The sequence below is a fragment of the Lissotriton vulgaris genome, chromosome 9 (genome assembly GCF_964263255.1).
Source record: "Lissotriton vulgaris chromosome 9, aLisVul1.2, whole genome shotgun sequence".
NCBI lineage: Eukaryota > Metazoa > Chordata > Amphibia > Caudata > Salamandridae > Lissotriton > Lissotriton vulgaris.
Window position 1 is genome coordinate 540,298,701 of NC_141697.1, and position 26,830 is coordinate 540,325,530.

At 43.5% G+C, this 26,830-nt stretch overlaps 12 non-coding genes across 12 annotated transcripts; all 12 read right to left on the minus strand.

Annotated features, from left to right (window-relative positions):
* Positions 1-707: 707 nt before the first annotated feature.
* On the minus strand, positions 708-779 carry TRNAG-UCC (transfer RNA glycine (anticodon UCC)). The gene has a single exon. It is a non-coding gene; the product is annotated as a tRNA-Gly (tRNA).
* A 1,501-nt stretch (positions 780-2,280) lies between these two features.
* On the minus strand, positions 2,281-2,352 carry TRNAG-CCC (transfer RNA glycine (anticodon CCC)). Its single transcript has one exon. It is a non-coding gene; the product is annotated as a tRNA-Gly (tRNA).
* A 1,533-nt stretch (positions 2,353-3,885) lies between these two features.
* Positions 3,886-3,957, minus strand: TRNAG-UCC (transfer RNA glycine (anticodon UCC)). The gene has a single exon. It is a non-coding gene; the product is annotated as a tRNA-Gly (tRNA).
* Positions 3,958-7,074: 3,117 nt separating this feature from the next.
* TRNAG-UCC (transfer RNA glycine (anticodon UCC)) lies at positions 7,075-7,146 on the minus strand. The gene has a single exon. It is a non-coding gene; the product is annotated as a tRNA-Gly (tRNA).
* Positions 7,147-8,659: 1,513 nt separating this feature from the next.
* On the minus strand, positions 8,660-8,731 carry TRNAG-CCC (transfer RNA glycine (anticodon CCC)). The gene has a single exon. It is a non-coding gene; the product is annotated as a tRNA-Gly (tRNA).
* Positions 8,732-11,854: 3,123 nt separating this feature from the next.
* On the minus strand, positions 11,855-11,926 carry TRNAG-CCC (transfer RNA glycine (anticodon CCC)). The gene has a single exon. It is a non-coding gene; the product is annotated as a tRNA-Gly (tRNA).
* A 1,533-nt stretch (positions 11,927-13,459) lies between these two features.
* Positions 13,460-13,531, minus strand: TRNAG-UCC (transfer RNA glycine (anticodon UCC)). The gene has a single exon. It is a non-coding gene; the product is annotated as a tRNA-Gly (tRNA).
* Positions 13,532-16,645: 3,114 nt separating this feature from the next.
* TRNAG-UCC (transfer RNA glycine (anticodon UCC)) lies at positions 16,646-16,717 on the minus strand. Its single transcript has one exon. It is a non-coding gene; the product is annotated as a tRNA-Gly (tRNA).
* Positions 16,718-18,229: 1,512 nt separating this feature from the next.
* On the minus strand, positions 18,230-18,301 carry TRNAG-CCC (transfer RNA glycine (anticodon CCC)). The gene has a single exon. It is a non-coding gene; the product is annotated as a tRNA-Gly (tRNA).
* Positions 18,302-19,834: 1,533 nt separating this feature from the next.
* TRNAG-UCC (transfer RNA glycine (anticodon UCC)) lies at positions 19,835-19,906 on the minus strand. The gene has a single exon. It is a non-coding gene; the product is annotated as a tRNA-Gly (tRNA).
* Positions 19,907-23,020: 3,114 nt separating this feature from the next.
* Positions 23,021-23,092, minus strand: TRNAG-UCC (transfer RNA glycine (anticodon UCC)). The gene has a single exon. It is a non-coding gene; the product is annotated as a tRNA-Gly (tRNA).
* Positions 23,093-26,206: 3,114 nt separating this feature from the next.
* Positions 26,207-26,278, minus strand: TRNAG-UCC (transfer RNA glycine (anticodon UCC)). The gene has a single exon. It is a non-coding gene; the product is annotated as a tRNA-Gly (tRNA).
* Between the last annotated feature and the right edge of the window lie 552 nt (positions 26,279-26,830).

Consider the following 26,830-nt stretch of genomic DNA (forward strand, 5'->3'; position numbering starts at 1 on the left):
AGCTCTCCGACGCTCTCTGTCTCTCTCTCTCTCTGTGATCCTAGTGCTTGCATGCTCAGTATTTGGCTTTTCCTGGGAGCCAGAGATCTACCCGGTGAGGGCTTGCCGGTATAAGGCTTTAGAGCGTTTGGGAGCGTTCGGTACATGAGAGGACGTTGGACTGGAAGCTATGCAAATTTGAAGCATCCAAACTTCCTGCTGCAGTCGGAGGCTCTTTCCATGGACATCTGCCTTTTGGATTCCTCTAAACTTGCCCTCTGATGAAACATTTTGTGAGCTGCAGTTACCTCCGACGGCTACAAGGTGGTGCTACATTCAGGTGAGGGCACAAGTATGCACAAAATGTTGGGGACTTTTGCCAGATTTATTGCTGGACCTTGCATATTTTTTTCAGAGGCTAAATATTGCCTAGGAAATGCTTTTTAACATAGAGATGCTGGAGTTAAAATGTCTGGTCGGGCCTCAGCCCTTTCATTGTCTGCCCACTGTAACATATTTTTTTACCAGTACATGTGAGTGGTGACTCTGCTTTATGAAACTTATCATATATTAGGACAATGAATATAGCAGAAGGGGCGATCGAAATGCTTGCCTACATATTTGTTTATTTTTTATATAATGGCTGATTAACCTCTTAATTATATTACCATTTTGTGAAATGTTGCTTTAAAATATATCCTGCTTGCAGAATATATAAGTATTTGTACTGCGTTGGCCGGGAATCGAACCCGGGTCAACTGCTTGGAAGGCAGCTATGCTCACCACTATACCACCAACGCCCTCTGATCTTTGCGCTCTCGGTTCTAAACATTAGGACCCTGAGTTCAATGACTATCATGCACCAGCTTCAATGGTGCATTTGGTTTAGATACCAACATGAAAAGCAATAGAAAGTTTTTGTAGAGGGTAAGGAACTGGGATTGAAACCAAGGACAAAGCTGTGCAGAAGAGAAGAATGGAAAGCAGCAATACAAATAATAGATATGAACACATAGAGGCAGCATGGGAAGCAAAGCAGGGAAGAGAAATAGAGAACATTCCATGAAATGCCCAGGAGATAGATAAGAGCAGAACAAAAAAGGGAAGAATGAAATTCAAAGCCTCCACATAAAAGTGTTTGAAGGTCCCACCAGTCATTCATGCTTATTATTGTGTGCCTTTACTTTCAAAGTACAGTGTGGAGCTTTTGACGATCCCTCTCTTGTATTTCAGCAGACACAGATAGTTGAGAAGTCTTTTCTCACATAGCTGGCACAAGCTTGCGCTTTTCCTTGCTGGTAGCGTGGAAATGACAGCTTGGTCCTTGGAAGTAAAATCAAGCAAAATTAGCAGAGGATGGTTTCGATCCATCGACCTCTGGGTTATGGGCCCAGCACGCTTCCGCTGCGCCACTCTGCTCCGTTGTGAAAGTGTTCTTTTTATGCAGATAAGGAGCATTAGGCAGAGTAGCATGGGATTGGTCTGGCTCTCACCTCATTTGCATAAGTATATCCCAAGGCATGCTGGGTGCAGAAAAACTTCATATTCCCCTCTCACAATCAGTCATAACTGAAAGTCAGACACTCTTAGGCACTAGCCGTTTCAGGCCTTTATCAAGACAGTAGCTCTTGAACCATCTCTCTCTCGCTCTGTGATCCTAGCACTAGCATGCTCAGGATTTGGCTTTACCTTGGAGCCAGAGATATACCCGGTGAGGGCGAGGCTTTTGAGCGTTTGGGAGCGTTGTGGACGTTGGACAGGAAACTATGCGAATATGAAGCCTCCAACATTCCTGCTTCAGTGAGTGGTTCTTTCCATGGACATCTGACTCTTGGATTCCTCTCAACTTGCCTTCTGATAAAACATTTTGTGAGCAGCAGTTTCCTTCGACAGCTACAAGGTGGCGCTACATTCAGGTGAGGGCACAAGTATGCACAAAATGTTAGGGACTTTTGCCAGATTTATCGGTGGATCTTGCATATTTTTTCAGAGGCTAGATATTGCCTAGAAATGCTTTTTAACATAGAGATGCTGGAGTTACAATGTCTGGTCGGGCCTCAGCCCTTCCATTGTTTGCCCACTGTAACAAATTTATTACCAGCACATGTGTGTTGTGACTCTGCTTTATGAAACTTATCATATATTAGGACAATGTATGTAGCAGAAGGTGCGATTGAGATGTTTGCCCACGTATTTGTTTATTTTTTTATATATGGCTGATTAATCTGTTCGTGAAATTTCCATTTTGTGACATGTTGCATTACAATATATCCTGCTTGCAGAATATATAAGTATTTTCAGTGCGTTGGCCGGGAATCGAACCCGGGTCAACTGCTTGGGAAGCAGCTATGCTCACCACTATACCACCAACGCCCTCTGATGTGTTAGCTCTCGGTTCTAAATATTACGTTGCAGAAATCAATGACTATCTTGCACCAGCTTCAATGGTGCATTTGGTTTAGATACCAACATGAGAAGCAGTAGAACGTTTTTTGCAGAGGGTAAGGAACTGGGGATTGAAACCAAGGACAAAGTTGTGCAGAAGAGAAGAAATGAAAAGCAACAGTACAAATAGTAGAAATGAGCATATATAGGCAGCATGGGAAGCAAAGCAGGGAAGAGAAAGAGAACATTCCATGAAATGCCCAGGAGATAGATAAGAGCAGAACAAAAAGGGAAGAATGAAATTCAAAGCATGCCCAGAAAGTTGTGTGAAGCTCCCACCAGTCAGTCATTTATGGTTATAATTGTGTGTCTTTACTTTCAAAGTACAGGGTTGTACCTTTCACGATCACTCTTGTATTACACAGACACGAATAGTTGAGAAGTCTTTTCTCACATAGCTGGCACAAGCTTGCACTTTTCCTTTCTGGCTATGTGGAAATGACAGCTTGGTCCTTGGAAGGAAAATCAAGCAAAATTAGCAGAGGATGGTTTCGATCCATCGACCTCTGGGTTATGGGCCCAGCACGCTTCCGCTGCGCCACTCTGCTCCTTTGTGAAAGTGTTCTCTTTATGCAGATGAGGAGGCATTCAGAGAAGTGACGTGGGATTGGTCGGGCTCTCACCTCATTTGCCTAAGTATATCGCAAGGCATGCTGGGTGCAGAAAATCTTTATCTTCCCCTCTCACAATCAGTCACAACTGAAAGTCCAGACCCTCTTAGGCACTAGCCGTTTCAGGCCTTTAACAAGACAACAGCTCTCCGACGCTCTCTGTCTCTCTCTCTCTCTGTGATCCTAGTGCTTGCATGCTCAGTATTTGGCTTTTCCTGGGAGCCAGAGATCTACCCGGTGAGGGCTTGCCGGTATAAGGCTTTAGAGCGTTTGGGAGCGTTCGGTACATGAGAGGACGTTGGACTGGAAGCTATGCAAATTTGAAGCATCCAAACTTCCTGCTGCAGTCGGAGGCTCTTTCCATGGACATCTGCCTTTTGGATTCCTCTAAACTTGCCCTCTGATGAAACATTTTGTGAGCTGCAGTTACCTCCGACGGCTACAAGGTGGTGCTACATTCAGGTGAGGGCACAAGTATGCACAAAATGTTGGGGACTTTTGCCAGATTTATTGCTGGATCTTGCATATTTTTTTCAGAGGCTAAATATTGCCTAGGAAATGCTTTTTAACATAGAGATGCTGGAGTTAAAATGTCTGGTCGGGCCTCAGCCCTTTCATTGTCTGCCCACTGTAACATATTTTTTTACCAGTACATGTGAGTGGTGACTCTGCTTTATGAAACTTATCATATATTAGGACAATGAATATAGCAGAAGGGGTGATCAAAATGCTTGCCTACATATTTGTTTATTTTTTATATAATGGCTGATTAACCTCTTAATTATATTACCATTTTGTGAAATGTTGCTTTAAAATATATCCTGCTTGCAGAATATATAAGTATTTGTACTGCGTTGGCCGGGAATCGAACCCGGGTCAACTGCTTGGAAGGCAGCTATGCTCACCACTATACCACCAACGCCCTCTGATCTTTGCGCTCTCGGTTCTAAACATTAGGACCCTGAGTTCAATGACTATCATGCACCAGCTTCAAAGGTGCATTTGGTTTAGATACCAACATGAAAAGCAATAGAAAGTTTTTGTAGAGGGTAAGGAACTGGGATTGAAACCAAGGACAAAGCTGTGCAGAAGAGAAGAATGGAAAGCAGCAATACAAATAATAGATATGAACACATAGAGGCAGCATGGGAAGCAAAGCAGGGAAGAGAAATAGAGAACATTCCATGAAATGCCCAGGAGATAGATAAGAGCAGAACAAAAAAGGGAAGAATGAAATTCAAAGCCTCCACATAAAAGTGTTTGAAGGTCCCACCAGTCATTCATGCTTATTATTGTGTGCCTTTACTTTCAAAGTACAGTGTGGAGCTTTTGACGATCCCTCTCTTGTATTTCAGCAGACACAGATAGTTGAGAAGTCTTTTCTCACATAGCTGGCACAAGCTTGCGCTTTTCCTTGCTGGTAGCGTGGAAATGACAGCTTGGTCCTTGGAAGTAAAATCAAGCAAAATTAGCAGAGGATGGTTTCGATCCATCGACCTCTGGGTTATGGGCCCAGCACGCTTCCGCTGCGCCACTTTGCTCCGTTGTGAAAGTGTTCTTTTTATGCAGATAAGGAGCATTAGGCAGAGTAGCATGGGATTGGTCTGGCTCTCACCTCATTTGCATAAGTATATCCCAAGGCATGCTGGGTGCAGAAAAACTTCATCTTCCCCTCTCACAATCAGTCATAACTGAAAGTCAGACACTATTAGGCACTAGCCGTTTCAGGCCTTTATCAAGACAGTAGCTCTTGAACCATCTCTCTCTCGCTCTGTGATCCTAGCACTAGCATGCTCAGGATTTGGCTTTACCTTGGAGCCAGAGATATACCCGGTGAGGGCTTGCCCGGTGTGAGGCTTTTGAGCGTTTGGGAGCGTTGTGGACGTTGGACAGGAAACTATGCGAATATGAAGCCTCCAACATTCCTGCTTCAGTGAGTGGTTCTTTCCATGGACATCTGACTCTTGGATTCCTCTCAACTTGCCTTCTGATAAAACATTTTGTGAGCAGCAGTTTCCTTCGACAGCTACAAGGTGGCGCTACATTCAGGTGAGAGCACAAGTATGCACAAAATGTTAGGGACTTTTGCCAGATTTATCGGTGGATCTTGCATATTTTTTCAGAGGCTAGATATTGCCTAGAAATGCTTTTTAACATAGAGATGCTGGAGTTACAATGTCTGGTCGGGCCTCAGCCCTTCCATTGTTTGCCCACTGTAACAAATTTATTACCAGCACATGTGTGTTGTGACTCTGCTTTATGAAACTTATCATATATTAGGACAATGTATGTAGCAGAAGGTGCGATTGAGATGTTTGCCCACGTATTTGTTTATTTTTTTATATATGGCTGATTAATCTGTTCGTGAAATTTCCATTTTGTGACATGTTGCATTACAATATATCCTGCTTGCAGAATATATAAGTATTTTCAGTGCGTTGGCCGAGAATCGAACCCGGGTCAACTGCTTGGGAAGCAGCTATGCTCACCACTATACCACCAACGCCCTCTGATGTGTTAGCTCTCGGTTCTAAATATTACGTTGCAGAAATCAATGACTATCTTGCACCAGCTTCAATGGTGCATTTGGTTTAGATACCAACATGAGAAGCAGTAGAACGTTTTTTGCAGAGGGTAAGGAACTGGGGATTGAAACCAAGGACAAAGTTGTGCAGAAGAGAAGAAATGAAAAGCAACAGTACAAATAGTAGAAATGAGCATATATAGGCAGCATGGGAAGCAAAGCAGGGAAGAGAAAGAGAACATTCCATGAAATGCCCAGGAGATATATAAGAGCAGAACAAAAAGGGAAGAATGAAATTCAAAGCATGCCCAGAAAGTTGTGTGAAGCTCCCACCAGTCAGTCATTTATGGTTATAATTGTGTGTCTTTACTTTCAAAGTACAGGGTTGTACCTTTCACGATCACTCTTGTATTACACAGACATGAATAGTTGAGAAGTCTTTTCTCACATAGCTGGCACAAGCTTGCACTTTTCCTTTCTGGCTATGTGGAAATGACAGCTTGGTCCTTGGAAGGAAAATCAAGCAAAATTAGCAGAGGATGGTTTCGATCCATCGACCTCTGGGTTATGGGCCCAGCACGCTTCCGCTGCGCCACTCTGCTCCTTTGTGAAAGTGTTCTCTTTATGCAGATGAGGAGGCATTCAGAGAAGTGACGTGGGATTGGTCGGGCTCTCACCTCATTTGCCTAAGTATATCGCAAGGCATGCTGGGTGCAGAAAATCTTTATCTTCCCCTCTCACAATCAGTCACAACTGAAAGTCCAGACCCTCTTAGGCACTAGCCGTTTCAGGCCTTTAACAAGACAACAGCTCTCCGACGCTCTCTGTCTCTCTCTCTCTCTGTGATCCTAGTGCTTGCATGCTCAGTATTTGGCTTTTCCTGGGAGCCAGAGATCTACCCGGTGAGGGCTTGCCGGTATAAGGCTTTAGAGCGTTTGGGAGCGTTCGGTACATGAGAGGACGTTGGACTGGAAGCTATGCAAATTTGAAGCATCCAAACTTCCTGCTGCAGTCGGAGGCTCTTTCCATGGACATCTGCCTTTTGGATTCCTCTAAACTTGCCCTCTGATGAAACATTTTGTGAGCTGCAGTTACCTCCGACGGCTACAAGGTGGTGCTACATTCAGGTGAGGGCACAAGTATGCACAAAATGTTGGGGACTTTTGCCAGATTTATTGCTGGATCTTGCATATTTTTTTCAGAGGCTAAATATTGCCTAGGAAATGCTTTTTAACATAGAGATGCTGGAGTTAAAATGTCTGGTTGGGCCTCAGCCCTTTCATTGTCTGCCCACTGTAACATATTTTTTTACCAGTACATGTGAGTGGTGACTCTGCTTTATGAAACTTATCATATATTAGGACAATGAATATAGCAGAAGGGGCGATCGAAATGCTTGCCTACATATTTGTTTATTTTTTATATAATGGCTGATTAACCTCTTAATTATATTACCATTTTGTGAAATGTTGCTTTAAAATATATCCTGCTTGCAGAATATATAAGTATTTGTACTGCGTTGGCCGGGAATCGAACCCGGGTCAACTGCTTGGAAGGCAGCTATGCTCACCACTATACCACCAACGCCCTCTGATGTTTGCGCTCTCGGTTCTAAACATTAGGACCCTGAGTTCAATGACTATCATGCACCAGCTTCAATGGTGCATTTGGTTTAGATACCAACATGAAAAGCAATAGAAAGTTTTTGTAGAGGGTAAGGAACTGGGATTGAAACCAAGGACAAAGCTGTGCAGAAGAGAAGAATGGAAAGCAGCAATACAAATAATAGATATGAACACATAGAGGCAGCATGGGAAGCAAAGCAGGGAAGAGAAATAGAGAACATTCCATGAAATGCCCAGGAGATAGATAAGAGCAGAACAAAAAAGGGAAGAATGAAATTCAAAGCCTCCACATAAAAGTGTTTGAAGGTCCCACCAGTCATTCATGCTTATTATTGTGTGCCTTTACTTTCAAAGTACAGTGTGGAGCCTTTGACGATCCCTCTCTTGTATTTCAGCAGACACAGATAGTTGAGAAGTCTTTTCTCACATAGCTGGCACAAGCTTGCGCTTTTCCTTGCTGGTAGCGTGGAAATGACAGCTTGGTCCTTGGAAGTAAAATCAAGCAAAATTAGCAGAGGATGGTTTCGATCCATCGACCTCTGGGTTATGGGCCCAGCACGCTTCCGCTGCGCCACTCTGCTCCGTTGTGAAAGTGTTCTTTTTATGCAGATAAGGAGCATTAGGCAGAGTAGCATGGGATTGGTCTGGCTCTCACCTCATTTGCATAAGTATATCCCAAGGCATGCTGGGTGCAGAAAAACTTCATCTTCCCCTCTCACAATCAGTCATAACTGAAAGTCAGACACTCTTAGGCACTAGCCGTTTCAGGCCTTTATCAAGACAGTAGCTCTTGAACCATCTCTCTCTCGCTCTGTGATCCTAGCACTAGCATGCTCAGGATTTGGCTTTACCTTGGAGCCAGAGATATACCCGGTGAGGGCTTGCCCGGTGTGAGGCTTTTGAGCGTTTGGGAGCGTTGTGGACGTTGGACAGGAAACTATGCGAATATGAAGCCTCCAACATTCCTGCTTCAGTGAGTGGTTCTTTCCATGGACATCTGACTCTTGGATTCCTCTCAACTTGCCTTCTGATAAAACATTTTGTGAGCAGCAGTTTCCTTCGACAGCTACAAGGTGGCGCTACATTCAGGTGAGAGCACAAGTATGCACAAAATGTTAGGGACTTTTGCCAGATTTATCGGTGGATCTTGCATATTTTTTTCAGAGGCTAGATATTGCCTAGAAATGCTTTTTAACATAGAGATGCTGGAGTTACAATGTCTGGTCGGGCCTCAGCCCTTCCATTGTTTGCCCACTGTAACAAATTTATTACCAGCACATGTGTGTTGTGACTCTGCTTTATGAAACTTATCATATATTAGGACAATGTATGTAGCAGAAGGTGCGATTGAGATGTTTGCCCACGTATTTGTTTATTTTTTTATATATGGCTGATTAATCTGTTCGTGAAATTTCCATTTTGTGACATGTTGCATTACAATATATCCTGCTTGCAGAATATATAAGTATTTTCAGTGCGTTGGCCGGGAATCGAACCCGGGTCAACTGCTTGGGAAGCAGCTATGCTCACCACTATACCACCAACGCCCTCTGATGTGTTAGCTCTCGGTTCTAAATATTACGTTGCAGAAATCAATGACTATCTTGCACCAGCTTCAATGGTGCATTTGGTTTAGATACCAACATGAGAAGCAGTAGAACGTTTTTTGCAGAGGGTAAGGAACTGGGGATTGAAACCAAGGACAAAGTTGTGCAGAAGAGAAGAAATGAAAAGCAACAGTACAAATAGTAGAAATGAGCATATATAGGCAGCATGGGAAGCAAAGCAGGGAAGAGAAAGAGAACATTCCATGAAATGCCCAGGAGATAGATAAGAGCAGAACAAAAAGGGAAGAATGAAATTCAAAGCATGCCCAGAAAGTTGTGTGAAGCTCCCACCAGTCATTTATGGTTATAATTGTGTGTCTTTACTTTCAAAGTACAGGGTTGTACCTTTCACGATCACTCTTGTATTACACAGACACGAATAGTTGAGAAGTCTTTTCTCACATAGCTGGTACATGCTTGCACTTTTCCTTTCTGGCTATGTGGAAATGACAGCTTGGTCCTTGGAAGGAAAATCAAGCAAAATTAGCAGAGGATGGTTTCGATCCATCGACCTCTGGGGTATGGGCCCAGCACGCTTCCGCTGCGCCACTCTGCTCCTTTGTGAAAGTGTTCTGTTTATGCAGATGAGGAGGCATTCAGAGAAGTGACGTGGGATTGGTCGGGCTCTCACCTCATTTGCCTAAGTATATCGCAAGGCATGCTGGGTGCAGAAAATCTTTATCTTCCCCTCTCACAATCAGTCACAACTGAAAGTCCAGACCCTCTTATTCACTAGCCGTTTCAGGCCTTTAACAAGACAACAGCTCTCCGACGCTCTCTGTCTCTCTCTCTCTCTGTGATCCTAGTGCTTGCATGCTCAGTATTTGGCTTTACCTGGGAGCCAGAGATCTACCCGGTGAGGGCTTGCCGGTATAAGGCTTTAGAGCGTTTGGGAGCGTTCGGTACATGAGAGGACGTTGGACTGGAAGCTATGCAAATTTGAAGCATCCAAACTTCCTGCTGCAGTCGGAGGCTCTTTCCATGGACATCTGCCTTTTGGATTCCTCTAAACTTGCCCTCTGATGAAACATTTTGTGAGCTGCAGTTACCTCCGACGGCTACAAGGTGGTGCTACATTCAGGTGAGGGCACAAGTATGCACAAAATGTTGGGGACTTTTGCCAGATTTATTGCTGGATCTTGCATATTTTTTTCAGAGGCTAAATATTGCCTAGGAAATGCTTTTTAACATAGAGATGCTGGAGTTAAAATGTCTGGTCGGGCCTCAGCCCTTTCATTGTCTGCCCACTGTAACATATTTTTTTACCAGTACATGTGAGTGGTGACTCTGCTTTATGAAACTTATCATATATTAGGACAATGAATAAAGCAGAAGGGGCGATCGAAATGCTTGCCTACATATTTGTTTATTTTTTATATAATGGCTGATTAACCTCTTAATTATATTACCATTTTGTGAAATGTTGCTTTAAAATATATCCTGCTTGCAGAATATATAAGTATTTGTACTGCGTTGGCCGGGAATCGAACCCGGGTAACCTGCTTGGAAGGCAGCTATGCTCACCACTATACCACCAACGCCCTCTGATCTTTGCGCTCTCGGTTCTAAACATTAGGACCCTGAGTTCAATGACTATCATGCACCAGCTTCAATGGTGCATTTGGTTTAGATACCAACATGAAAAGCAATAGAAAGTTTTTGTAGAGGGTAAGGAACTGGGATTGAAACCAAGGACAAAGCTGTGCAGAAGAGAAGAATGGAAAGCAGCAATACAAATAATAGATATGAACACATAGAGGCAGCATGGGAAGCAAAGCAGGGAAGAGAAATAGAGAACATTCCATGAAATGCCCAGGAGATAGATAAGAGCAGAACAAAAAAGGGAAGAATGAAATTCAAAGCCTCCACATAAAAGTGTTTGAAGGTCCCACCAGTCATTCATGCTTATTATTGTGTGCCTTTACTTTCAAAGTACAGTGTGGAGCTTTTGACGATCCCTCTCTTGTATTTCAGCAGACACAGATAGTTGAGAAGTCTTTTCTCACATAGCTGGCACAAGCTTGCGCTTTTCCTTGCTGGTAGCGTGGAAATGACAGCTTGGTCCTTGGAAGTAAAATCAAGCAAAATTAGCAGAGGATGGTTTCGATCCATCGACCTCTGGGTTATGGGCCCAGCACGCTTCCGCTGCGCCACTTTGCTCCGTTGTGAAAGTGTTCTTTTTATGCAGATAAGGAGCATTAGGCAGAGTAGCATGGGATTGGTCTGGCTCTCACCTCATTTGCATAAGTATATCCCAAGGCATGCTGGGTGCAGAAAAACTTCATCTTCCCCTCTCACAATCAGTCATAACTGAAAGTCAGACACTCTTAGGCACTAGCCGTTTCAGGCCTTTATCAAGACAGTAGCTCTTGAACCATCTCTCTCTCGCTCTGTGATCCTAGCACTAGCATGCTCAGGATTTGGCTTTACCTTGGAGCCAGAGATATACCCGGTGAGGGCTTGCCCGGTGTGAGGCTTTTGAGCGTTTGGGAGCGTTCGGGACGTGAGTGGACGTTGGACAGGAAACTATGCGAATATGAAGCCTCCAACATTCCTGCTTCAGTGAGTGGTTCTTTCCATGGACATCTGACTCTTGGATTCCTCTCAACTTGCCTTCTGATAAAACATTTTGTGAGCAGCAGTTTCCTTCGACAGCTACAAGGTGGCGCTACATTCAGGTGAGAGCACAAGTATGCACAAAATGTTAGGGACTTTTGCCAGATTTATCGGTGGATCTTGCATATTTTTTCAGAGGCTAGATATTGCCTAGAAATGCTTTTTAACATAGAGATGCTGGAGTTACAATGTCTGGTCGGGCCTCAGCCCTTCCATTGTTTGCCCACTGTAACAAATTTATTACCAGCACATGTGTGTTGTGACTCTGCTTTATGAAACTTATCATATATTAGGACAATGTATGTAGCAGAAGGTGCGATTGAGATGTTTGCCCACGTATTTGTTTATTTTTTTATATATGGCTGATTAATCTGTTCGTGAAATTTCCATTTCGTGACATGTTGCATTACAATATATCCTGCTTGCAGAATATATAAGTATTTTCAGTGCGTTGGCCGGGAATCGAACCCGGGTCAACTGCTTGGGAAGCAGCTATGCTCACCACTATACCACCAACGCCCTCTGATGTGTTAGCTCTCGGTTCTAAATATTACGTTGCAGAAATCAATGACTATCTTGCACCAGCTTCAATGGTGCATTTGGTTTAGATACCAACATGAGAAGCAGTAGAACGTTTTTTGCAGAGGGTAAGGAACTGGGGATTGAAACCAAGGACAAAGTTGTGCAGAAGAGAAGAAATGAAAAGCAACAGTACAAATAGTAGAAATGAGCATATATAGGCAGCATGGGAAGCAAAGCAGGGAAGAGAAAGAGAACATTCCATGAAATGCCCAGGAGATATATAAGAGCAGAACAAAAAGGGAAGAATGAAATTCAAAGCATGCCCAGAAAGTTGTGTGAAGCTCCCACCAGTCAGTCATTTATGGTTATAATTGTGTGTCTTTACTTTCAAAGTACAGGGTTGTACCTTTCACGATCACTCTTGTATTACACAGACACGAATAGTTGAGAAGTCTTTTCTCACATAGCTGGCACAAGCTTGCACTTTTCCTTTCTGGCTATGTGGAAATGACAGCTTGGTCCTTGGAAGGAAAATCAAGCAAAATTAGCAGAGGATGGTTTCGATCCATCGACCTCTGGGTTATGGGCCCAGCACGCTTCCGCTGCGCCACTCTGCTCCTTTGTGAAAGTGTTCTCTTTATGCAGATGAGGAGGCATTCAGAGAAGTGACGTGGGATTGGTCGGGCTCTCACCTCATTTGCCTAAGTATATCGCAAGGCATGCTGGGTGCAGAAAATCTTTATCTTCCCCTCTCACAATCAGTCACAACTGAAAGTCCAGACCCTCTTAGGCACTAGCCGTTTCAGGCCTTTAACAAGACAACAGCTCTCCGACGCTCTCTGTCTCTCTCTCTCTCTGTGATCCTAGTGCTTGCATGCTCAGTATTTGGCTTTTCCTGGGAGCCAGAGATCTACCCGGTGAGGGCTTGCCGGTATAAGGCTTTAGAGCGTTTGGGAGCGTTCGGTACATGAGAGGACGTTGGACTGGAAGCTATGCAAATTTGAAGCATCCAAACTTCCTGCTGCAGTCGGAGGCTCTTTCCATGGACATCTGCCTTTTGGATTCCTCTAAACTTGCCCTCTGATGAAACATTTTGTGAGCTGCAGTTACCTCCGACGGCTACAAGGTGGTGCTACATTCAGGTGAGGGCACAAGTATGCACAAAATGTTGGGGACTTTTGCCAGATTTATTGCTGGATCTTGCATATTTTTTTCAGAGGCTAAATATTGCCTAGGAAATGCTTTTTAACATAGAGATGCTGGAGTTAAAATGTCTGGTTGGGCCTCAGCCCTTTCATTGTCTGCCCACTGTAACATATTTTTTTACCAGTACATGTGAGTGGTGACTCTGCTTTATGAAACTTATCATATATTAGGACAATGAATATAGCAGAAGGGGCGATCGAAATGCTTGCCTACATATTTGTTTATTTTTTATATAATGGCTGATTAACCTCTTAATTATATTACCATTTTGTGAAATGTTGCTTTAAAATATATCCTGCTTGCAGAATATATAAGTATTTGTACTGCGTTGGCCGGGAATCGAACCCGGGTCAACTGCTTGGAAGGCAGCTATGCTCACCACTATACCACCAACGCCCTCTGATCTTTGCGCTCTCGGTTCTAAACATTAGGACCCTGAGTTCAATGACTATCATGCACCAGCTTCAATGGTGCATTTGGTTTAGATACCAACATGAAAAGCAATAGAAAGTTTTTGTAGAGGGTAAGGAACTGGGATTGAAACCAAGGACAAAGCTGTGCAGAAGAGAAGAATGGAAAGCAGCAATACAAATAATAGATATGAACACATAGAGGCAGCATGGGAAGCAAAGCAGGGAAGAGAAATAGAGAACATTCCATGAAATGCCCAGGAGATAGATAAGAGCAGAACAAAAAAGGGAAGAATGAAATTCAAAGCCTCCACATAAAAGTGTTTGAAGGTCCCACCAGTCATTCATGCTTATTATTGTGTGCCTTTACTTTCAAAGTACAGTGTGGAGCCTTTGACGATCCCTCTCTTGTATTTCAGCAGACACAGATAGTTGAGAAGTCTTTTCTCACATAGCTGGCACAAGCTTGCGCTTTTCCTTGCTGGTAGCGTGGAAATGACAGCTTGGTCCTTGGAAGTAAAATCAAGCAAAATTAGCAGAGGATGGTTTCGATCCATCGACCTCTGGGTTATGGGCCCAGCACGCTTCCGCTGCGCCACTCTGCTCCGTTGTGAAAGTGTTCTTTTTATGCAGATAAGGAGCATTAGGCAGAGTAGCATGGGATTGGTCTGGCTCTCACCTCATTTGCACAAGTATATCCCAAGGCATGCTGGGTGCAGAAAAACTTCATCTTCCCCTCTCACAATCAGTCATAACTGAAAGTCAGACACTCTTAGGCACTAGCCGTTTCAGGCCTTTATCAAGACAGTAGCTCTTGAACCATCTCTCTCTCGCTCTGTGATCCTAGCACTAGCATGCTCAGGATTTGGCTTTACCTTGGAGCCAGAGATATACCCGGTGAGGGCTTGCCCGGTGTGAGGCTTTTGAGCGTTTGGGAGCGTTGTGGACGTTGGACAGGAAACTATGCGAATATGAAGCCTCCAACATTCCTGCTTCAGTGAGTGGTTCTTTCCATGGACATCTGACTCTTGGATTCCTCTCAACTTGCCTTCTGATAAAACATTTTGTGAGCAGCAGTTTCCTTCGACAGCTACAAGGTGGCGCTACATTCAGGTGAGAGCACAAGTATGCACAAAATGTTAGGGACTTTTGCCAGATTTATCGGTGGATCTTGCATATTTTTTTCAGAGGCTAGATATTGCCTAGAAATGCTTTTTAACATAGAGATGCTGGAGTTACAATGTCTGGTCGGGCCTCAGCCCTTCCATTGTTTGCCCACTGTAACAAATGTATTACCAGCACATGTGTGTTGTGACTCTGCTTTATGAAACTTATCATATATTAGGACAATGTATGTAGCAGAAGGTGCGATTGAGATGTTTGCCCACGTATTTGTTTATTTTTTTATATATGGCTGATTAATCTGTTCGTGAAATTTCCATTTTGTGACATGTTGCATTACAATATATCCTGCTTGCAGAATATATAAGTATTTTCAGTGCGTTGGCCAGGAATCGAACCCGGGTCAACTGCTTGGGAAGCAGCTATGCTCACCACTATACCACCAACGCCCTCTGATGTGTTAGCTCTCGGTTCTAAATATTACGTTGCAGAAATCAATGACTATCTTGCACCAGCTTCAATGGTGCATTTGGTTTAGATACCAACATGAGAAGCAGTAGAACGTTTTTTGCAGAGGGTAAGGAACTGGGGATTGAAACCAAGGACAAAGTTGTGCAGAAGAGAAGAAATGAAAAGCAACAGTACAAATAGTAGAAATGAGCATATATAGGCAGCATGGGAAGCAAAGCAGGGAAGAGAAAGAGAACATTCCATGAAATGCCCAGGAGATAGATAAGAGCAGAACAAAAAGGGAAGAATGAAATTCAAAGCATGCCCAGAAAGTTGTGTGAAGCTCCCACCAGTCATTTATGGTTATAATTGTGTGTCTTTACTTTCAAAGTACAGGGTTGTACCTTTCACGATCACTCTTGTATTACACAGACACGAATAGTTGAGAAGTCTTTTCTCACATAGCTGGTACAAGCTTGCACTTTTCCTTTCTGGCTATGTGGAAATGACAGCTTGGTCCTTGGAAGGAAAATCAAGCAAAATTAGCAGAGGATGGTTTCGATCCATCGACCTCTGGGTTATAGGCCCAGCACGCTTCCGCTGCGCCACTCTGATCCTTTGTGAAAGTGTTCTCTTTATGCAGATGAGGAGGCATTCAGAGAAGTGACGTGGGATTGGTCGGGCTCTCACCTCATTTGCCTAAGTATATCGCAAGGCATGCTGGGTGCAGAAAATCTTTATCTTCCCCTCTCACAATCAGTCACAACTGAAAGTCCAGACCCTCTTATTCACTAGCCGTTTCAGGCCTTTAACAAGACAACAGCTCTCCGACGCTCTCTGTCTCTCTCTCTCTCTGTGATCCTAGTGCTTGCATGCTCAGTATTTGGCTTTACCTGGGAGCCAGAGATCTACCCGGTGAGGGCTTGCCGGTATAAGGCTTTAGAGCGTTTGGGAGCGTTCGGTACATGAGAGGACGTTGGACTGGAAGCTATGCAAATTTGAAGCATCCAAACTTCCTGCTGCAGTCGGAGGCTCTTTCCATGGACATCTGCCTTTTGGATTCCTCTAAACTTGCCCTCTGATGAAACATTTTGTGAGCTGCAGTTACCTCCGACGGCTACAAGGTGGTGCTACATTCAGGTGAGGGCACAAGTATGCACAAAATGTTGGGGACTTTTGCCAGATTTATTGCTGGATCTTGCATATTTTTTTCAGAGGCTAAATATTGCCTAGGAAATGCTTTTTAACATAGAGATGCTGGAGTTAAAATGTCTGGTCGGGCCTCAGCCCTTTCATTGTCTGCCCACTGTAACATATTTTTTTACCAGTACATGTGAGTGGTGACTCTGCTTTATGAAACTTATCATATATTAGGACAATGAATATAGCAGAAGGGGTGATCAAAATGCTTGCCTACATATTTGTTTATTTTTTATATAATGGCTGATTAACCTCTTAATTATATTACCATTTTGTGAAATGTTGCTTTAAAATATATCCTGCTTGCAGAATATATAAGTATTTGTACTGCGTTGGCCGGGAATCGAACCCGGGTCAACTGCTTGGAAGGCAGCTATGCTCACCACTATACCACCAACGCCCTCTGATCTTTGCGCTCTCGGTTCTAAACATTAGGACCCTGAGTTCAATGACTATCATGCACCAGCTTCAAAGGTGCATTTGGTTTAGATACCAACATGAAAAGCAATAGAAAGTTTTTGTAGAGGGTAAGGAACTGGGATTGAAACCAAGGACAAAGCTGTGCAGAAGAGAAGAATGGAAAGCAGCAATACAAATAATAGATATGAACACATAGAGGCAGCATGGGAAGCAAAGCAGGGAAGAGAAATAGAGAACATTCCATGAAATGCCCAGGAGATAGATAAGAGCAGAACAAAAAAGGGAAGAATGAAATTCAAAGCCTCCACATAAAAGTGTTTGAAGGTCCCACCAGTCATTCATGCTTATTATTGTGTGCCTTTACTTTCAAAGTACAGTGTGGAGCTTTTGACGATCCCTCTCTTGTATTTCAGCAGACACAGATAGTTGAGAAGTCTTTTCTCACATAGCTGGCACAAGCTTGCGCTTTTCCTTGCTGGTAGCGTGGAAATGACAGCTTGGTCCTTGGAAGTAAAATCAAGCAAAATTAGCAGAGGATGGTTTCGATCCATCGACCTCTGGGTTATGGGCCCAGCACGCTTCCGCTGCGCCACTTTGCTCCGTTGTGAAAGTGTTCTTTTTATGCAGATAAGGAGCATTAGGCAGAGTAGCATGGGATTGGTCTGGCTCTCACCTCATTTGCATAAGTATATCCCAAGGCATGCTGGGTGCAGAAAAACTTCATCTTCCCCTCTCACAATCAGTCATAACTGAAAGTCAGACACTATTAGGCACTAGCCGTTTCAGGCCTTTATCAAGACAGTAGCTCTTGAACCATCTCTCTCTCGCTCTGTGATCCTAGCACTAGCATGCTCAGGATTTGGCTTTACCTTGGAGCCAGAGATATACCCGGTGAGGGCTTGCCCGGTGTGAGGCTTTTGAGCGTTTGGGAGCGTTGTGGACGTTGGACAGGAAACTATGCGAATATGAAGCCTCCAACATTCCTGCTTCAGTGAGTGGTTCTTTCCATGGACATCTGACTCTTGGATTCCTCTCAACTTGCCTTCTGATAAAACATTTTGTGAGCAGCAGTTTCCTTCGACAGCTACAAGGTGGCGCTACATTCAGGTGAGAGCACAAGTATGCACAAAATGTTAGGGACTTTTGCCAGATTTATCGGTGGATCTTGCATATTTTTTCAGAGGCTAGATATTGCCTAGAAATGCTTTTTAACATAGAGATGCTGGAGTTACAATGTCTGGTCGGGCCTCAGCCCTTCCATTGTTTGCCCACTGTAACAAATTTATTACCAGCACATGTGTGTTGTGACTCTGCTTTATGAAACTTATCATATATTAGGACAATGTATGTAGCAGAAGGTGCGATTGAGATGTTTGCCCACGTATTTGTTTATTTTTTTATATATGGCTGATTAATCTGTTCGTGAAATTTCCATTTTGTGACATGTTGCATTACAATATATCCTGCTTGCAGAATATATAAGTATTTTCAGTGCGTTGGCCGGGAATCAAACCCGGGTCAACTGCTTGGGAAGCAGCTATGCTCACCACTATACCACCAACGCCCTCTGATGTGTTAGCTCTCGGTTCTAAATATTACGTTGCAGAAATCAATGACTATCTTGCACCAGCTTCAATGGTGCATTTGGTTTAGATACCAACATGAGAAGCAGTAGAACGTTTTTTGCAGAGGGTAAGGAACTGGGGATTGAAACCAAGGACAAAGTTGTGCAGAAGAGAAGAAATGAAAAGCAACAGTACAAATAGTAGAAATGAGCATATATAGGCAGCATGGGAAGCAAAGCAGGGAAGAGAAAGAGAACATTCCATGAAATGCCCAGGAGATATATAAGAGCAGAACAAAAAGGGAAGAATGAAATTCAAAGCATGCCCAGAAAGTTGTGTGAAGCTCCCACCAGTCAGTCATTTATGGTTATAATTGTGTGTCTTTACTTTCAAAGTACAGGGTTGTACCTTTCACGATCACTCTTGTATTACACAGACACGAATAGTTGAGAAGTCTTTTCTCACATAGCTGGCACAAGCTTGCACTTTTCCTTTCTGGCTATGTGGAAATGACAGCTTGGTCCTTGGAAGGAAAATCAAGCAAAATTAGCAGAGGATAGTTTCGATCCATCGACCTCTGGGTTATGGGCCCAGCACGCTTCCGCTGCGCCACTCTGCTCCTTTGTGAAAGTGTTCTCTTTATGCAGATGAGGAGGCATTCAGAGAAGTGACGTGGGATTGGTCGGGCTCTCACCTCATTTGCCTAAGTATATCGCAAGGCATGCTGGGTGCAGAAAATCTTTATCTTCCCCTCTCACAATCAGTCACAACTGAAAGTCCAGACCCTCTTAGGCACTAGCCGTTTCAGGCCTTTAACAAGACAACAGCTCTCCGACGCTCTCTGTCTCTCTCTCTCTCTGTGATCCTAGTGCTTGCATGCTCAGTATTTGGCTTTTCCTGGGAGCCAGAGATCTACCCGGTGAGGGCTTGCCGGTATAAGGCTTTAGAGCGTTTGGGAGCGTTCGGTACATGAGAGGACGTTGGACTGGAAGCTATGCAAATTTGAAGCATCCAAACTTCCTGCTGCAGTCGGAGGCTCTTTCCATGGACATCTGCCTTTTGGATTCCTCTAAACTTGCCCTCTGATGAAACATTTTGTGAGCTGCAGTTACCTCCGACGGCTACAAGGTGGTGCTACATTCAGGTGAGGGCACAAGTATGCACAAAATGTTGGGGACTTTTGCCAGATTTATTGCTGGATCTTGCATATTTTTTTCAGAGGCTAAATATTGCCTAGGAAATGCTTTTTAACATAGAGATGCTGGAGTTAAAATGTCTGGTTGGGCCTCAGCCCTTTCATTGTCTGCCCACTGTAACATATTTTTTTACCAGTACATGTGAGTGGTGACTCTGCTTTATGAAACTTATCATATATTAGGACAATGAATATAGCAGAAGGGGCGATCGAAATGCTTGCCTACATATTTGTTTATTTTTTATATAATGGCTGATTAACCTCTTAATTATATTACCATTTTGTGAAATGTTGCTTTAAAATATATCCTGCTTGCAGAATATATAAGTATTTGTACTGCGTTGGCCGGGAATCGAACCCGGGTCAACTGCTTGGAAGGCAGCTATGCTCACCACTATACCACCAACGCCCTCTGATCTTTGCGCTCTCGGTTCTAAACATTAGGACCCTGAGTTCAATGACTATCATGCACCAGCTTCAATGGTGCATTTGGTTTAGATACCAACATGAAAAGCAATAGAAAGTTTTTGTAGAGGGTAAGGAACTGGGATTGAAACCAAGGACAAAGCTGTGCAGAAGAGAAGAATGGAAAGCAGCAATACAAATAATAGATATGAACACATAGAGGCAGCATGGGAAGCAAAGCAGGGAAGAGAAATAGAGAACATTCCATGAAATGCCCAGGAGATAGATAAGAGCAGAACAAAAAAGGGAAGAATGAAATTCAAAGCCTCCACATAAAAGTGTTTGAAGGTCCCACCAGTCATTCATGCTTATTATTGTGTGCCTTTACTTTCAAAGTACAGTGTGGAGCCTTTGACGATCCCTCTCTTGTATTTCAGCAGACACAGATAGTTGAGAAGTCTTTTCTCACATAGCTGGCACAAGCTTGCGCTTTTCCTTGCTGGTAGCGTGGAAATGACAGCTTGGTCCTTGGAAGTAAAATCAAGCAAAATTAGCAGAGGATGGTTTCGATCCATCGACCTCTGGGTTATGGGCCCAGCACGCTTCCGCTGCGCCACTCTGCTCCGTTGTGAACGTGTTCTTTTTATGCAGATAAGGAGCATTAGGCAGAGTAGCATGGGATTGGTCTGGCTCTCACCTCATTTGCATAAGTATATCCCAAGGCATGCTGGGTGCAGAAAAACTTCATCTTCCCCTCTCACAATCAGTCATAACTGAAAGTCAGACACTCTTAGGCACTAGCCGTTTCAGGCCTTTATCAAGACAGTAGCTCTTGAACCATCTCTCTCTCGCTCTGTGATCCTAGCACTAGCATGCTCAGGATTTGGCTTTACCTTGGAGCCAGAGATATACCCGGTGAGGGCTTGCCCGGTGTGAGGCTTTTGAGCGTTTGGGAGCGTTGTGGACGTTGGACAGGAAACTATGCGAATATGAAGCCTCCAACATTCCTGCTTCAGTGAGTGGTTCTTTCCATGGACATCTGACTCTTGGATTCCTCTCAACTTGCCTTCTGATAAAACATTTTGTGAGCAGCAGTTTCCTTCGACAGCTACAAGGTGGCGCTACATTCAGGTGAGAGCACAAGTATGCACAAAATGTTAGGGACTTTTGCCAGATTTATCGGTGGATCTTGCATATTTTTTTCAGAGGCTAGATATTGCCTAGAAATGCTTTTTAACATAGAGATGCTGGAGTTACAATGTCTGGTCGGGCCTCAGCCCTTCCATTGTTTGCCCACTGTAACAAATTTATTACCAGCACATGTGTGTTGTGACTCTGCTTTATGAAACTTATCATATATTAGGACAATGTATGTAGCAGAAGGTGCGATTGAGATGTTTGCCCACGTATTTGTTTATTTTTTTATATATGGCTGATTAATCTGTTCATGAAATTTCCATTTTGTGACATGTTGCATTACAATATATCCTGCTTGCAGAATATATAAGTATTTTCAGTGCGTTGGCCAGGAATCGAACCCGGGTCAACTGCCTGGGAAGCAGCTATGCTCACCACTATACCACCAACGCCCTCTGATGTGTTAGCTCTCGGTTCTAAATATTACGTTGCAGAAATCAATGACTATCTTGCACCAGCTTCAATGGTGCATTTGGTTTAGATACCAACATGAGAAGCAGTAGAACGTTTTTTGCAGAGGGTAAGGAACTGGGGATTGAAACCAAGGACAAAGTTGTGCAGAAGAGAAGAAATGAAAAGCAACAGTACAAATAGTAGAAATGAGCATATATAGGCAGCATGTGAAGCAAAGCAGGGAAGAGAAAGAGAACATTCCATGAAATGCCCAGGAGATAGATAAGAGCAGAACAAAAAGGGAAGAATGAAATTCAAAGCATGCCCAGAAAGTTGTGTGAAGCTCCCACCAGTCATTTATGGTTATAATTGTGTGTCTTTACTTTCAAAGTACAGGGTTGTACCTTTCACGATCACTCTTGTATTACACAGACACGAATAGTTGAGAAGTCTTTTCTCACATAGCTGGTACAAGCTTGCACTTTTCCTTTCTGGCTATGTGGAAATGACAGCTTGGTCCTTGGAAGGAAAATCAAGCAAAATTAGCAGAGGATGGTTTCGATCCATCGACCTCTGGGTTATGGGCCCAGCACGCTTCCGCTGCGCCACTCTGCTCCTTTGTGAAAGTGTTCTGTTTATGCAGATGAGGAGGCATTCAGAGAAGTGACGTGGGATTGGTCGGGCTCTCACCTCATTTGCCTAAGTATATCGCAAGGCATGCTGGGTGCAGAAAATCTTTATCTTCCCCTCTCACAATCAGTCACAACTGAAAGTCCAGACCCTCTTATTCACTAGCCGTTTCAGGCCTTTAACAAGACAACAGCTCTCCGACGCTCTCTGTCTCTCTCTCTCTCTGTGATCCTAGTGCTTGCATGCTCAGTATTTGGCTTTACCTGGGAGCCAGAGATCTACCCGGTGAGGGCTTGCCGGTATAAGGCTTTAGAGCGTTTGGGAGCGTTCGGTACATGAGAGGACGTTGGACTGGAAGCTATGCAAATTTGAAGCATCCAAACTTCCTGCTGCAGTCGGAGGCTCTTTCCATGGACATCTGCCTTTTGGATTCCTCTAAACTTGCCCTCTGATGAAACATTTTGTGAGCTGCAGTTACCTCCGACGGCTACAAGGTGGTGCTACATTCAGGTGAGGGCACAAGTATGCACAAAATGTTGGGGACTTTTGCCAGATTTATTGCTGGATCTTGCATATTTTTTTCAGAGGCTAAATATTGCCTAGGAAATGCTTTTTAACATAGAGATGCTGGAGTTAAAATGTCTGGTCGGGCCTCAGCCCTTTCATTGTCTGCCCACTGTAACATATTTTTTTACCAGTACATGTGAGTGGTGACTCTGCTTTATGAAACTTATCATATATTAGGACAATGAATATAGCAGAAGGGGCGATCGAAATGCTTGCCTACATATTTGTTTATTTTTTATATAATGGCTGATTAACCTCTTAATTATATTACCATTTTGTGAAATGTTGCTTTAAAATATATCCTGCTTGCAGAATATATAAGTATTTGTACTGCGTTGGCCGGGAATCGAACCCGGGTCAACTGCTTGGAAGGCAGCTATGCTCACCACTATACCACCAACGCCCTCTGATCTTTGCGCTCTCGGTTCTAAACATTAGGACCCTGAGTTCAATGACTATCATGCACCAGCTTCAATGGTGCATTTGGTTTAGATACCAACATGAAAAGCAATAGAAAGTTTTTGTAGAGGGTAAGGAACTGGGATTGAAACCAAGGACAAAGCTGTGCAGAAGAGAAGAATGGAAAGCAGCAATACAAATAATAGATATGAACACATAGAGGCAGCATGGGAAGCAAAGCAGGGAAGAGAAATAGAGAACATTCCATGAAATGCCCAGGAGATAGATAAGAGCAGAACAAAAAAGGGAAGAATGAAATTCAAAGCCTCCACATAAAAGTGTTTGAAGGTCCCACCAGTCATTCATGCTTATTATTGTGTGCCTTTACTTTCAAAGTACAGTGTGGAGCCTTTGACGATCCCTCTCTTGTATTTCAGCAGACACAGATAGTTGAGAAGTCTTTTCTCACATAGCTGGCACAAGCTTGCGCTTTTCCTTGCTGGTAGCGTGGAAATGACAGCTTGGTCCTTGGAAGTAAAATCAAGCAAAATTAGCAGAGGATGGTTTCGATCCATCGACCTCTGGGTTATGGGCCCAGCACGCTTCCGCTGCGCCACTCTGCTCCGTTGTGAACGTGTTCTTTTTATGCAGATAAGGAGCATTAGGCAGAGTAGCATGGGATTGGTCTGGCTCTCACCTCATTTGCATAAGTATATCCCAAGGCATGCTGGGTGCAGAAAAACTTCATCTTCCCCTCTCACAATCAGTCATAACTGAAAGTCAGACACTCTTAGGCACTAGCCGTTTCAGGCCTTTATCAAGACAGTAGCTCTTGAACCATCTCTCTCTCGCTCTGTGATCCTAGCACTAGCATGCTCAGGATTTGGCTTTACCTTGGAGCCAGAGATATACCCGGTGAGGGCTTGCCCGGTGTGAGGCTTTTGAGCGTTTGGGAGCGTTGTGGACGTTGGACAGGAAACTATGCGAATATGAAGCCTCCAACATTCCTGCTTCAGTGAGTGGTTCTTTCCATGGACATCTGACTCTTGGATTCCTCTCAACTTGCCTTCTGATAAAACATTTTGTGAGCAGCAGTTTCCTTCGACAGCTACAAGGTGGCGCTACATTCAGGTGAGAGCACAAGTATGCACAAAATGTTAGGGACTTTTGCCAGATTTATCGGTGGATCTTGCATATTTTTTTCAGAGGCTAGATATTGCCTAGAAATGCTTTTTAACATAGAGATGCTGGAGTTACAATGTCTGGTCGGGCCTCAGCCCTTCCATTGTTTGCCCACTGTAACAAATTTATTACCAGCACATGTGTGTTGTGACTCTGCTTTATGAAACTTATCATATATTAGGACAATGTATGTAGCAGAAGGTGCGATTGAGATGTTTGCCCACGTATTTGTTTATTTTTTTATATATGGCTGATTAATCTGTTCATGAAATTTCCATTTTGTGACATGTTGCATTACAATATATCCTGCTTGCAGAATATATAAGTATTTTCAGTGCGTTGGCCAGGAATCGAACCCGGGTCAACTGCCTGGGAAGCAGCTATGCTCACCACTATACCACCAACGCCCTCTGATGTGTTAGCTCTCGGTTCTAAATATTACGTTGCAGAAATCAATGACTATCTTGCACCAGCTTCAATGGTGCATTTGGTTTAGATACCAACATGAGAAGCAGTAGAACGTTTTTTGCAGAGGGTAAGGAACTGGGGATTGAAACCAAGGACAAAGTTGTGCAGAAGAGAAGAAATGAAAAGCAACAGTACAAATAGTAGAAATGAGCATATATAGGCAGCATGTGAAGCAAAGCAGGGAAGAGAAAGAGAACATTCCATGAAATGCCCAGGAGATAGATAAGAGCAGAACAAAAAGGGAAGAATGAAATTCAAAGCATGCCCAGAAAGTTGTGTGAAGCTCCCACCAGTCATTTATGGTTATAATTGTGTGTCTTTACTTTCAAAGTACAGGGTTGTACCTTTCACGATCACTCTTGTATTACACAGACACGAATAGTTGAGAAGTCTTTTCTCACATAGCTGGTACAAGCTTGCACTTTTCCTTTCTGGCTATGTGGAAATGACAGCTTGGTCCTTGGAAGGAAAATCAAGCAAAATTAGCAGAGGATGGTTTCGATCCATCGACCTCTGGGTTATGGGCCCAGCACGCTTCCGCTGCGCCACTCTGCTCCTTTGTGAAAGTGTTCTGTTTATGCAGATGAGGAGGCATTCAGAGAAGTGACGTGGGATTGGTCGGGCTCTCACCTCATTTGCCTAAGTATATCGCAAGGCATGCTGGGTGCAGAAAATCTTTATCTTCCCCTCTCACAATCAGTCACAACTGAAAGTCCAGACCCTCTTATTCACTAGCCGTTTCAGGCCTTTAACAAGACAACAGCTCTCCGACGCTCTCTGTCTCTCTCTCTCTCTGTGATCCTAGTGCTTGCATGCTCAGTATTTGGCTTTACCTGGGAGCCAGAGATCTACCCGGTGAGGGCTTGCCGGTATAAGGCTTTAGAGCGTTTGGGAGCGTTCGGTACATGAGAGGACGTTGGACTGGAAGCTATGCAAATTTGAAGCATCCAAACTTCCTGCTGCAGTCGGAGGCTCTTTCCATGGACATCTGCCTTTTGGATTCCTCTAAACTTGCCCTCTGATGAAACATTTTGTGAGCTGCAGTTACCTCCGACGGCTACAAGGTGGTGCTACATTCAGGTGAGGGCACAAGTATGCACAAAATGTTGGGGACTTTTGCCAGATTTATTGCTGGATCTTGCATATTTTTTTCAGAGGCTAAATATTGCCTAGGAAATGCTTTTTAACATAGAGATGCTGGAGTTAAAATGTCTGGTCGGGCCTCAGCCCTTTCATTGTCTGCCCACTGTAACATATTTTTTTACCAGTACATGTGAGTGGTGACTCTGCTTTATGAAACTTATCATATATTAGGACAATGAATATAGCAGAAGGGGCGATCGAAATGCTTGCCTACATATTTGTTTATTTTTTATATAATGGCTGATTAACCTCTTAATTATATTACCATTTTGTGAAATGTTGCTTTAAAATATATCCTGCTTGCAGAATATATAAGTATTTGTACTGCGTTGGCCGGGAATCGAACCCGGGTCAACTGCTTGGAAGGCAGCTATGCTCACCACTATACCACCAACGCCCTCTGATCTTTGCGCTCTCGGTTCTAAACATTAGGACCCTGAGTTCAATGACTATCATGCACCAGCTTCAATGGTGCATTTGGTTTAGATACCAACATGAAAAGCAATAGAAAGTTTTTGTAGAGGGTAAGGAACTGGGATTGAAACCAAGGACAAAGCTGTGCAGAAGAGAAGAATGGAAAGCAGCAATACAAATAATAGATATGAACACATAGAGGCAGCATGGGAAGCAAAGCAGGGAAGAGAAATAGAGAACATTCCATGAAATGCCCAGGAGATAGATAAGAGCAGAACAAAAAAGGGAAGAATGAAATTCAAAGCCTCCACATAAAAGTGTTTGAAGGTCCCACCAGTCATTCATGCTTATTATTGTGTGCCTTTACTTTCAAAGTACAGTGTGGAGCCTTTGACGATCCCTCTCTTGTATTTCAGCAGACACAGATAGTTGAGAAGTCTTTTCTCACATAGCTGGCACAAGCTTGCGCTTTTCCTTGCTGGTAGCGTGGAAATGACAGCTTGGTCCTTGGAAGTAAAATCAAGCAAAATTAGCA